The sequence below is a fragment of the Mandrillus leucophaeus genome, unplaced genomic scaffold, assembly GCF_000951045.1.
Source record: "Mandrillus leucophaeus isolate KB7577 unplaced genomic scaffold, Mleu.le_1.0 Scaffold226, whole genome shotgun sequence".
Lineage (NCBI taxonomy): Eukaryota > Metazoa > Chordata > Mammalia > Primates > Cercopithecidae > Mandrillus > Mandrillus leucophaeus.
The window spans coordinates 4,500,772-4,513,139 of record NW_012102321.1 but is presented as its reverse complement, the minus strand read 5'-3'; the positions used below and the strand labels follow the sequence as shown (position 1 = coordinate 4,513,139).

The window sequence follows — 12,368 nt, the reverse complement described above, 5'->3', positions numbered from 1 at the left end:
CAAAGTACATTGATCAGTTAGGGTGGGGCAGAAACAAATCACAATGGTGGGATGTCATCAGTTAAGGCTATTTTTACTTCTTTTGTAGATCTTCAGTTGCTTCAGGCCATCTGAATGTATACGTGCAGGTCATAGGGGATATGATGGCTTAGCTTGGGCTCAGAGGCCTGACAATTATCTTGCCCAGGTTGGTCTTGAGCTCCTGGCCTCAAGCGATCCACCTCTCTCCGCCCCTCAAAGTGCTGAGATTACAGGCGGGAGCCAGTGCCCCCAGCCACTCACTGTTATTTGCAACCAGAATGTTCACTTTGATGATAACATTAGTATTTCTCCAGTTCACAAAGTGCTTTCTTGTCTCATTGGAAACAAAAGTTTTTTCATCTTCTCAGCTTCTAGTCATTGTTCTAGTCTTCCTCTTGTGGGAAGGGGAGAGGACTAAAATGACTTCTCGAATTCCTTGTAAGTGCTCTTAAAATAACAGTAAGCTCTATTGTATATCCAAGGTGAGGACCTTGCTGTTGGATTTCTGTCCCCCAGAGCCTTTAGGCTATAATCTCAGAAGTTCATTCCTACTTCATTTTTGCTCTCCATTTTCCCTTTATTCCATTCCTGATCATGCCTTCCAGGTCATGCTCTATTTGGGATTTCTGTTTTTGTAAAAAAAATAGAAGGAATTTAGCAACTTAAGGATTATTCTGCCCAACGTGTTCACTTTACAGAGGAGTTCAGTGAAGCAGAGAGCCAACAAGTGTCAATGTTAAACCCACAAATAAGTGGTAGAGCTGGGCCTGAACCTGAGACTACCCTTCTGCCAGATATCTTTTAAAGACATTGAGCTGTCTTTAAGTTACCTGTCAAATGAAATATTCTCTCCAACATGTGTGCTTCTCTTATATAGCTAGCCTATAAATATTTGGTTACTGTTGCAGTAGAGATCTACCCAATTTTATAATATTTCACAGATTATATTGTATGTTTTCAATTCTTCCAGAGTGTGTTTATTCACCTAATGTGAATGGTCTGTGTTGGTCTTCGAATCAACAAACATTTATTGAGCATCTACTATGTGCCAAGCATAATATAGGCATTGGGGACATGAGAACCAATGCCCTTCCACTCTCCCCGTGGTGGGTTTTGGCCTGATTTTAACTGGAAGTATTATTTGGATTTCTGTAGTTTCATTCAACATTGGATCATTAGTAACTCTTTGGATTTAGTGTAAATGGTCCTGTAAACGTGAGAAAATTAGTAACAAGAATTGAACTCTAACAAGGTGTTCAAATGCTGACTTTAAAGCCTTTACCTAGGCAGGCGTGGTGGCTCACACTTGTAATCCTAGCACTTTGGAAGGCTGAGGCAGGCAGGGCGCTTGAGGCCAGGAGTTTGAGACCAGCCTGGGCAACATGGTGAAACCCCCCTCTCTAAAAAAATACAAAAATTAGCCTGATGTGGTGGCACACAACTATAGTACCAGCTACATGGGAGGCTGAGGCAGGGGGATGGTTTGACCCTGAGTGGCAGAGGTTGCAGTGAGCCGAAATAGTGCCACTGCACTCCAGCCTGGCTGACAGAGCAGGACCCTGTCTCTAAATAAATAAATAAATAAAGACTTTACCTGTGCATTTAGGATTTTTTTGCCCTGCAGAGGACCCAAGGATCTTTATGTATCATCTGTCTGTCTGTCTATCTAATCTATAGAGAAGGTCTCACTCTGTCGCTCAGGGTGGTGCGATCATAGCTCACCGCAGCCTCCAACTCCTGCGCTCAAGCGACCCTCCCGCCTCAGCCTCCCGAGTAGCTGAGCCCACAGACACCGGCCACCACGCGCCTTGGCTTTCCAAAGTGCTGGGATCACAGGCGTGAGCCACCCAGCCAAGAACCACTTTTAAATGTCGCCAAGCGTGGTTTAAAAAGTCTCCCAATTCTGAGGGGGGCAAGGTTTGAAAAACTATTGGATCCTATGTTCAGCACCGAAGTGACAGGATGATTCGTACCCTGAACCTCAGCATCATGCAATATACCCAGATCACATCTGCACAGCCCCCGAATCTAAAATAAAAGTTGAAACTATAAAAAAAAAAGTCTCCCAAATTTGTTACAAAAATGCCAACGAAGGTTAATCTCGGGTAATCTAATTCCGTTTCCTGGTGTTTTCTTTTTTCTTTTTTTCTTCCAGTTGGCTCCACCTACAGAGAGGCCCAACAGGGGGCTCGCGCGCTCGTTTGGGCTCGGCGGCCGGAGAAGCCGGGCGCACTGGGCCGGAGCCGCTGCGCCAAGGTTGGGTCGTGGCTGCCGGGACTCGTCGCCAGAAGGCCTCCTGGGCCGCCCTTCCGCTCTCCCGGGGCTGGGCGGCGCTGTCTGGCTCTTCCTGCCGCGCTCCGGCCACTCCCCCTCCGCCCCTCGCTTGGCCCAGCCTTGGCTGCCGTGCTCTGCACGCAGTGCCTCCCTCGGGCGTGGGTCTGCAGGTGCAACCCCGACTCCTCCCTGAGTCCCGCAAGGCAGCCCTGGGGTGCTCCTGGCAGGGTTGCCCGACTGACCCTGCCCTTGTTTTGTGTTGCAGGAGACCCGGACAGGGCAGCGGCCGGCACTACCGCGCCGCGATTTGCACAGAGTTGAAGAAGACCCTGACCATTGAAGAGGTGGCCCCCCGCCCCGTCGGGCTCACGAGGTAGGGGGCTGGCTTATCCCCTTCTACTCTCCCCTTCTCCTCGCTACCACAGACTCCCCGCTGGCTTCCTTCTTGAATCAAGTTCCCAGTTCCCAAGCGAGGGGGCGACCCAGAGACTGGAGGGCAACTTTGTCCTGGTCTAGGAGGTTGAAGCCCTTTCCAAGGTCTAAAGTGCTAAAGGAAGATTGTTCCCCCAAAACATGCTTATAGGCCTCTTTCTCAATGCTCAGAGTTGTTGGCTTAGAAGCAGACAATTCTGATTTGCACATGACTTTGTATGTGCAAATTATTGGTTTAACACAGGTACATAGACCTCATCCTTTGCTTCATTCCACCTCAGTGCCGGAATAGAATTATTCGGCCTCTGCCTCCCTGAAACCAGCCCGGCAACCCCCGTGTTTCCATGTGAACATACGCCTCTGGTGTATTGCAGAGATTTGGGATTGGATTCTTTTAGGGATGTGGGCAGCTGGTCCACTGAAATGTGGAAGTCACTTTGGCCCTGCCTGTTGACCACTCTGGTAACAGTGTCATCTGGTGTGGAGATGAGAACCTTAGACAGTGTGAAGCAGGCAGTGGGTCTCAGTGTTGGAGATCTCCAGGGAGAGGGAGAAAGGCAGCTGTAACCCTGAAGTGTTACCAGCATGGAACCTGTTAACTAACATGGCTAACACGGATTATTTGGATGAGCACTACTTCCTGGGATTCACATGCTGAATGACATTCATCCTCAAATCATCCTTCAATCTAGGTGGAGTGGCTGGAGAACACATGTGTACCCTGTGTATACTTGTCAATAACCGATGTGTTCTGCACCGAATGGGTCCAGGCTGAGGGCTAGGCTCCTTTGTTCTGTTATTTGTCTAGACATTGCGTTGTAAGGAATTAGCCCATGAGAGCTGTGACTATGTAGTTTTACTCACTGCTAAATCCCTGAAGTCTAAAATGGTTCCTGGCATGTGGCAGAAGCTTAAAAAATTGTTGAATGAATGAATTTTGTAGATAAAAATGTCTTCTCACCAATATGGCCACCTCTGTACAAACAAATCAATATCATCCCTTTGGCATCTCAGCTTTCATTTCTTCCAGTGATTCCAACCCCTGTTGGGATGTGTTGGTCTATGACAGTGGTTGTCTAGCACAGCGTTCCGCAACCTTTTTGGCACTAGGGACCAGTTCTGTGGAAGACAGTTTTTCCATGGATTGATGGGGGTTGGAGGGGATGGTTTTGGAATGAAACTGTTCCACCTCAGATCCTCAGGCATTAGATTCTCATAAGTAGTGTGCAACCTAGATCCCTTGCCTGTGCATTTCATGATAGGGTTTGCACTTCTATGAGAATCTGATGCCGCCCCTGATCTGACAGGAGGCAGAGCTGGGCAGTATGCTTGCTTTGTCTGCTCACCTCCTGCTGTGCAGCCAGATTCCTGACAGGCTACCAGTCTTTGGCCCCTGGGGTTGGGAACCGTTGGTCTAGCATGCATCAGAATCAGGCTTTGTCTTCAGAGTTTCTGATTCAGTAGGCCTGGGATGGAGCTTGATAATGTGAATTTCTTTCTTTTTTTTTTTTTGTTCTTGAGATAGGGTCTCACTCTGTCACCCAGGCTGGAGTGCAGTGGCATGATCATGGCTCACTGCAACCTTGACCTTCCAGGCTCAAGCGGTTCTCCCACCCCAGTCTCCCAAGTAGCTGAGACCACAGGTACATGCCACCATTCCTAGATAATTTTTTAATTTTTATTTTTGTAGAGATGGTTGCCCAGGCTGGTCTTGAACTCCTGGGCTCAAGTGATTCTCCTGCTTTGGCCTCTGGAAGTGCTAGGATTATAGGCGTGAGCCATTGTGCCTGGCCTATGCCAGGTGATACTGATGCTAGTGGTCTGGGGCCACATTTTGAGAACCACGGGCTTACAGGGCCTGGCGAAACTGCTGGCTACACTGCTGTTGGTCTGCCTCAGCTATGGCACTATCACAAAACATAGAGGTTGGGGATCTGGGACTAGACTAAAGGATTCCAGATTCCCCAAACAGCTGATCATTTTACCCTTCTGTTTAAAATTCATTAATGACTTCCCATTGTTTGTAGCATGAAAATTAAGATCCTCAGAAAGGAGGCCAGACGCATAGCTGACGTCTGTAATCCCAGCACTTTGGGAGCCTGAGGCAGGTGGACCATGAGGTTAGGAGTTCGAGACCAGCCTGGCTAATATGGTGAAACCCCACCTCTTCTAAAAATACAAAAAAAATTAGCTGGGCGTGGTGGTACATGCCTGTAATCCCAGCTACTTGGGAGGCTGAGGCAGGAGAATTGCTTGAACCTGGGAGGCAGAGGTTGCCGTGAGCTAAGATCACGCCACTGCACTCCACCCGGGGCGACAGTGTGAGAGTCCGTCTCAAAAAAAAAAAAAAAAAAGTCCTCAGTAAGGCTTCAAAGTCTCTTGTGTCCCCACTGTAGTGTCTTTGTAGGTCTTTGTAGATGCCATTGCTTTTGTCTGTGCCAAGCCTTTTGCCTCCTACTTTGAATAGTTAACTCTTAGTTGTTAGTTCAAGTGTTGCTTACTTAGGAACGCTTTTCCTGACTTCCCCAAGTGGTCAAATCCTTCCATTATGTGCTTTCATAGCACCATATATTTATATCATTAACACTTGGTACTGGAGTTATAACTTAATATATGTATCTTCATTATTAACTGGTTAATATCTGTTTTCTCTACTATACTTTAGCTTCATGAAGGCAGAGACCTTGCCCATTTTGCCTCCTGAGTATATGCCGGCTCTTATTTTAGTACCTGGCATGTCGTTGTCATTCAGTAACTATTTTGGTATGATTGAATGAACATTGTCTCCATGGATGTGTACTGTTCTGCTTTGCAGCTCTATTTCCTTTGTAGGTCAGAGTTGATGTCCATCTCTGTGGAGTTAACTTTGGTGATATTTTGATCTGCCATGGTCAATATCAGGAAAGGCCCCATCTTCCCTTCACACCTGGTGAGTATGGGGAGACCAAGTGACTGCTTCAGGAAAAAAAGATACAGGGAGTTTTCCGAAACATGCCCTTGGTCTCAGGCAGTGCTCTGTTGGTGTCTGCCTGCCATCAGTGATGGTTCAGTTGGATGTGTCCGTCTCACTGTGAATTGGGATCACTAGATTGTGAGCCCCATGAGGGCAAACTCTGTGCCTGTCTTGTTCAATATTATATCCCCCAGCTTAGCATTGTACGTGGCTCTTAGTAGGTGCTCAGTAAATACTCTACAAATGAAGAAATGAACAAATGAATTTTCACCAAAATTCTGTTCACCAGAATTATCATTGGTCCTAGTCATTCATTCCCTTTCCTTGCTTGATATTGCCCCAATTTTGTTTCTTCACGAAGGATCACAGACATCTGTGTGCAGCTAAAACTTCAGCCTCACAGACACATTCCCAATAAAACGTAATGCCAAAGGATCAGAGAGAAGAAAAGGGTGTGGATTTCTTAGCAGCCCTCTGTCCGATTTTTGTTCCCAATCTACTTCTAGACCCTGAACATGTGGACAAGTGACTGATTTTTGCTGTTGAAATGTGTTTAAAGGGATATAAGTATAGCTTAGCATGTATATAGTACATGTATATTTTATACAGATATATATTATTAAAGATAGAGTGATTGCAAATAGCTACCGTGATTTAGTCTCAGAGTATTTGATTGTATCTCAACAGTTGGAACCATTTCCTTCTGTTTATATTTGCTGAAATACTGGTTGAGGGGAAGATGTCATACTCAACTGAGTTATTCCCCTGGCAGCTCAAGTAGGAAACATTATAATTACTTCAGAAATTTCAGAGGTGAAAGAGGAAACGGCAGACAACATCAGTTCATCCAGTTGAGCCAAGTACTGTCTGAATAAACACAGTTCATGTCCTTGAGGGCCCTATAGTCCAGCAGAAGAGACTTGAAAACAGATAAATAGGATGAACATTGTCATTGGGGTGCTATAGGAGGTCCCAGTGATTAGGGTCAAAAGTACCTGTGTACCTGTGATTCTCTGCGCTTTTGCACATTCTTGAAATTTTCATTTGTGTCATGGTAAGATTGGGACTGCTATAGCTTCCCAGGTTGTGATTGTGAAATCTTATGTTTACTTTCATCTGCTTTGGGTATAACACCCTTATCTCTCTGCCTGCATATGGAGAGGGGGAAGGGCACCTAAACTCCTTCAGCTCCAAAAGCTGTTGGACTAGCCTGTCGATCAGTGTTTTCTCATCTCCATGGTGTTGTGTTTTATAGATAACCTAATCTTTAAACAATATGTTTTCAGGAATGGAGTTTTCTGGGACAGTATTGGAGACAGGCACAGATGTCAGCACAGTTAAAGAGGTAAATTAGTTGAAGTCTAGGGAATCAATATGCATGGAGCTATGAAAAATGTGCTAACTTCATTTGTAGCCGAAGGGTCTTGCTTCTACTGGCTTTTGCCTGCAGACACCAAAGGGAAACCTAAATAGAAAGGTAAGAAACAAATTCTGAAATGGGGAAAGGAAGTCATTGGAAGTTCCTGGCTGCATTAAACTTTTTATTATGAATAAAAGACGACACCTCAGTCTTTAACTGAGAGGACAGAGAACTTGAGCCTCTTGTGAAGTTAAGACTGGGCTTCTAATTCAAACCAACCTTTGCCTTACTCTATCTCATCGTCTCAAATGTGCTCACTCAAATTGGCTTGACAATCTGGTGGTGGTATTGAGAGAATTACTATTTTATTTACTAAACATTAACTCTGAATAGATAATTAAGACCAACCTGTGTCTTTTGGAGTCAGAGATGTGCATTTTTTTTCTTTTTTGATTAACTCAGGAAAAGGAATGCAAGGTCATGCATTTGCACATATCTTTAATGGTATGTTTCCTTTAGGGAGATAGAGATAGAATTAAAGATAAGAAACTTTAATTGTATGGTTGAAGAATGCGTCACTGACCAGAAGGTATCTGTACCACTCAAGATTAATGGTTGAAGATGTTTTTTCTCCTTTGTTTTTCTTTAATTTCCACCTATCCCTCGTTCCTATCTTCCCCTCTCCTTCTTTTTCTTTGTGTTTATTTAGTCATGTCTTGTTTCTCAGCTAAGCACTTCATTTTTTCAAATATTAAACTCCTTCTCTTCATTTATGTGCCACTTTGCACAGAGCTTTGTTTGCGTTGAGTGTTTTAATGAAGAACAACATTTTGTTTTCTGAGTCCTTGAGCTGGCTGTTCATTTGGACTAGGTAGTTTTAGTAGAAAAACTGGTTTTGGGCATTGAGCTGGATGTAATGGGCTACTCCCGGACACAAAGCTTGTGAAAGAGATAGCCCTGGGAATGGAGCCAGCCAGGGTAGTCTAGTATGGTGGTGCAGGGTGTGAATGGTGCCCCCTCGTGGTGGACAGTACACAATTGTCCCCCTCAGCTTTACTGAGGTAAAACTGACATATTAGACCATTCACCCGTCACAGTACCGTGATCTGTGTTCGGTTCTCTACCTGTTGGCTCCTTCCTGAGCCAGATGCTAGCCTTGGGGTTTTGAAGTCTGATGCATTCAAGTCCTGAAATCTGCTACAGCTTGCTTAGTTTTGACTTCCACTGGGCTTGGTTATGGGCAGGTGTTTCCCTTTGCCAATCAGTCACTGAATCAAATCCTAATATTTACTGAGCAGCCTTTATGAGTAGGTACATACACTCAATCCGTAAGTCACTATTATCTCTTTTATAGGACCTGTGGCAGATTCCAGAAAAGGTCTCCCTGCAAGAAGCTGCTGTCCTCCCTATAACTTATGGCACTGCAATTTTTGCTCTTGAGCATCGGGCCCATTCCCAGCCTGGGTAAGGACTGTGTAGGTGACAGAAGGCTGGAAGGTACCCATCTCTTGGTTTCAGAAGTGTCCAACAAGGCCGTGCCCCACTTCTTCCCTTCCTTTCCCTTCCTTTCCCTTCCTTTTGGCTGATGATAGGCCAAAGGGAGGTAGCCACTTGAGATTGGGTTTTTTTGACTGTGAGGACATCCCTCTGTCTGATAGGAAATGATAGACTGTGAACTTGGCCAGTGTGAATTGGAGAAATACCTCTCTCAAATGTGACCACTCTGGAGATCTCATAAAAAATACTAAAGTGTGAGAGTTGGTTTATTTAAGCTCATTTCACTCTGAGTTTATTAGAGGCCCGTGGTATTTGTTTCTGTGAGGCCTTGTTGAGTGTGCCAGATGGGACATTTCAGAAGAAAAGGTGCTAAAGTTTGACTCTTTACCTGGAGCATCCATACTGCTTCTTGATCTGTTTAGAGAGCTGAGACCCAGAATTGCTTCAGAGAGGTGGGTTTAGTTGAGCTGTGGCTCAGCTCATCTTGTAACATGCTCATCACCTTGTAACACTGGGCAGTATCTAATATGAGAAGGATTTTAAGATAGAATTTCTGAAGAATAAATTGGAGTGGTAGCTCAAAGGAAAGGTTGCCACTGATATGAGGGAGAGGCTACCTAGAGAGATTTAGGAATCCTTTTCCTAGCAAGTCTTCAAAACTGAACCAAATTAATGCTAATCTAGAAGTCACATCCGTAAGTTTACAGGGTAGAGAACAGATGTATACGAAGGTTTGAATGAAACAACCTCTAACATTCTTGCTTTAAAATGTTCTGTTTCTAAACTATTTGTGAAATCATATTACTGGTTGACTTTTGAAGGTTTCTGAAGTAGCATTCATCTTTCGTTGGCACAGAGAAATTGAAATTGTTTTAGTGATGGCAGCAGCTGGAGCCACAGGCCTTGTGGTGATGTGACAACAAATGTTCTTCAGGCCAAGGTATTTGTATGTTAAAAGTCACCATTTTAAAAAATCCTAACTCCAGTTTTCAAGCACATATTTATTCAAACAATATATTCATTCATTGATTAAAAACCACGTGCAAGGCATTGGGGATATAAAGTAACCCAGAGCAGGGTCTTGCCATCTATTCGCTTACAGACTAGGGAGGGGGCCTAGAAGCAAATCACTCATCCTTCCAGCTACTAGACCCTGGCAAGGACTGACCCACTTCATGCCTTCTGCACATGCTATTTTCTCTACCTGTAATGCTCAGAGCTGTCGTTCAGATTTAAACTCAAATGTCACTTTTTCAGAGAAGTATTCTCTGTCCCTCAGTCTAGGTGAGTCCCCTCTCCCTCCTCTGTATATGTGATTTCATAGCACCCTCTACTTCTCTTTCATAATACATAGCTCAGGGTGTGGTTATTTGTGTCATTATCGGGTTATTGGCTCCCTCTTACTGGACTGTAATCCCCTTAAAGGCAGTGACAGTGTCTCTTTGGTTCATCCCTGTAGTCCTGCACCTAGCATGGTACCTAGAACATAGTAGGCCCTCAAGAACTATTTCTTAAATGAATGAATGAATGAATAAAATAATGAAAAAAGACTTAGGTCTCTTCAGAAGTATCTTTCTGAGGCTGTGAGTGTTGGAAAAGGGGGATTTCTTAGAGAAGGTGGACATTTAAGCTTACTCTTAAATAATTGGTAGCTGTTGAATAGAGGAAGAAGGGAAGTGAAGGCCATTTTAGTGGTGGGAAGACTTATTAGAAGATAGAGAACTAGGAACTAGCATGGTGCATTCAGAGAATTGCAAATAGCATCTTTGGAGCCAAGGACCTTGGGGGGAAATGGTGGAAGGTGACTCTAGAGAGGAAGGCAGAGATAAGATCACGAGGGGCCTTGTGTGGGGCTGAAGAATTTGAACATTTATTGGAAGCTATTGAGAGCAGTTGAGGATTTAAAGTAGGGAAGTGACATGATATTTTTGCATTTGGAAAAGTTCACTCTGGTAGCCATGGGAATAAGGGATAGGGATCAAGGGTAGTCTGGAAGCAACAGGACAGGCTCTTGGAGCAATCCAAGCCAGGATTAGGATAGGCTACCTGAACCAAGGCAGTGGAGGCAATGCATTGAGAGATACTGAAGTGGAAAAAAAGAGAGAATTTGGTCCCTGGAGAGCATCCTGCTCTATCAAAAGAACAAGGACTTTAAAGTTAGCCTGACGTAGGTTCAGATTCCAGCTCTGCCTCCAGCTTAATGTCGTCAGTTTTCTCACTTGTAAAAGAATGCTTTCTCCATGGAGTTGTTGTGGGAATATTGAGATTACACGTGCAGTGCCTATTAGAGGGCGGGGCATGTCAGTAAGAATCTCTTTAAAAAGAATCCTGTTATTATTAGACATTGAGTGGGAAGGAGCAAACTAAGTTAACTCGAGGAGTTGCCATCTTACTGAGATTGAGAACACAGGCAGGAATAGTGAGTTGGGTTTTCTCTGTGTTGAATGTAAGGTTCCTGTGGAGCATGCAATCGGATAGCCAGAGGGCAGCTAGGTATATAGGTCTGGAGATAATTGGATTGGTCTGGAATTCCTTTTGGGGACATCTCTCCTTTCTCATATTAAGTTCCATTTGGGAAGGACATGTGAGTTCTGAAAGTAATCAGAGATACCAGGAGGCTCCTCAAGTGATACGAACACATTTCATGTTAAAAGGATTGGCTTTTAGCTCCTGTTTGGGGGAGAGACTGTAATTGGTTTTATTGTCTAGAGCTATTGGTTATTTAACATTTCAAGAAAGATAAAATTGTACAAATTGTTTTAAATAGTTATAAATTGTTATAAATAGTAGAGAGAAAAGCTCACTTTAATTAATATATTAAAATTAACCTAATCTGTTTTTTCTTGAACAGCAATAATGGTTTTAAACAAAAGCAAGCAAAAATAGAAATGTTACCATGCCACCTATGTGGAACAGGTCATGTTGATTACACCCTGAATCCACAGCATTTCGTATTGCTTCCAAAGTGCCTCCCCAGCAATTATCTTACCCTTGATCCTCACAAAGGCCCTGAGAGTTGGGTAGTGTAAGTGTTTATTATCCCTATTTCACAGATCAAGAAAGCGAGGCACCAAGAGAGAAAATGGTTCACTGCAGGTCTCATGGAGATCTAGGGAGAATCTTGGGATTCAATTCAAGTGCCTGACCCTAGAGCAGTGTATGCCCACTGTGGCACTGTGTGCTAATAGCCCTCAGGGAACTGCAACTATTTCAGGGTTCCACCAGGGAATATTTGAGGGAAGCATTCAGTTTCAAATAGTTATGAGTAAGTTTGGAATCTTTTAAGGGCACCAGTGTTCTTGGAGTATTTCATTGCAAATTCACTTTGAGACTAAAGGGCTTGGGCTGGTGAGTGCTGCCCCGTGGTGAGGCATGTCTAGGCAATGCTTGAGTGTTTGCAGCTTTTCTGGAGACTTCCAAACCCCAAACTTCCCCATAGTATTGCTCACCACCATCTATGCCGTCTGTTTCAGGCTTTAGGTATGGCTTTCTGCTAGGGTGATGGAGTGGAAAAGCATGGGCTTTGGAGTAACGCAGCAGTGGGCTTGAGTAGTTGTTCTAACACCTGCTACCTGGACGACCCTGGTTGATTGCTTTAGCCCTCTGAGTCTATGTCTCTGTCTGTAAACTGGGAGTAATTATATCTCCTCAATAATGTTCTTCTCAGGCTCAAATAGAATAAATGATTGCATGGTGTTACAGTGGCTTCAGTTTATCTAACATTTTGTTTTCCAAGTGCTTTATATACAGTGTCCCATTTAATTCTTTTTCCTTTATTTCTCTTTAGCCTGGAGGTTTTTTTTTTTTTTTTTTTTTTTCTGAGTCCCATTT

General features: G+C 44.0%; 1 long non-coding RNA gene across 1 annotated transcript in view; it reads left to right on the top strand.

Annotated features, from left to right (window-relative positions):
* The first annotated feature begins 2,354 nt into the window (after nucleotides 1–2,354).
* LOC105540733 overlaps nucleotides 2,355–12,368 on the top strand; it is a 28,612-nt gene continuing 18,598 nt past the window's right edge. The window contains exons 1-6 of the long non-coding RNA XR_001006250.1: nucleotides 2,355–2,465; nucleotides 2,561–2,668; nucleotides 5,560–5,656; nucleotides 6,967–7,025; nucleotides 7,560–7,629; nucleotides 8,395–8,504. This is a non-coding gene — a long non-coding RNA (uncharacterized LOC105540733). The remainder of the gene's footprint in view (nucleotides 2,466–2,560; nucleotides 2,669–5,559; nucleotides 5,657–6,966; nucleotides 7,026–7,559; nucleotides 7,630–8,394; nucleotides 8,505–12,368) is intronic.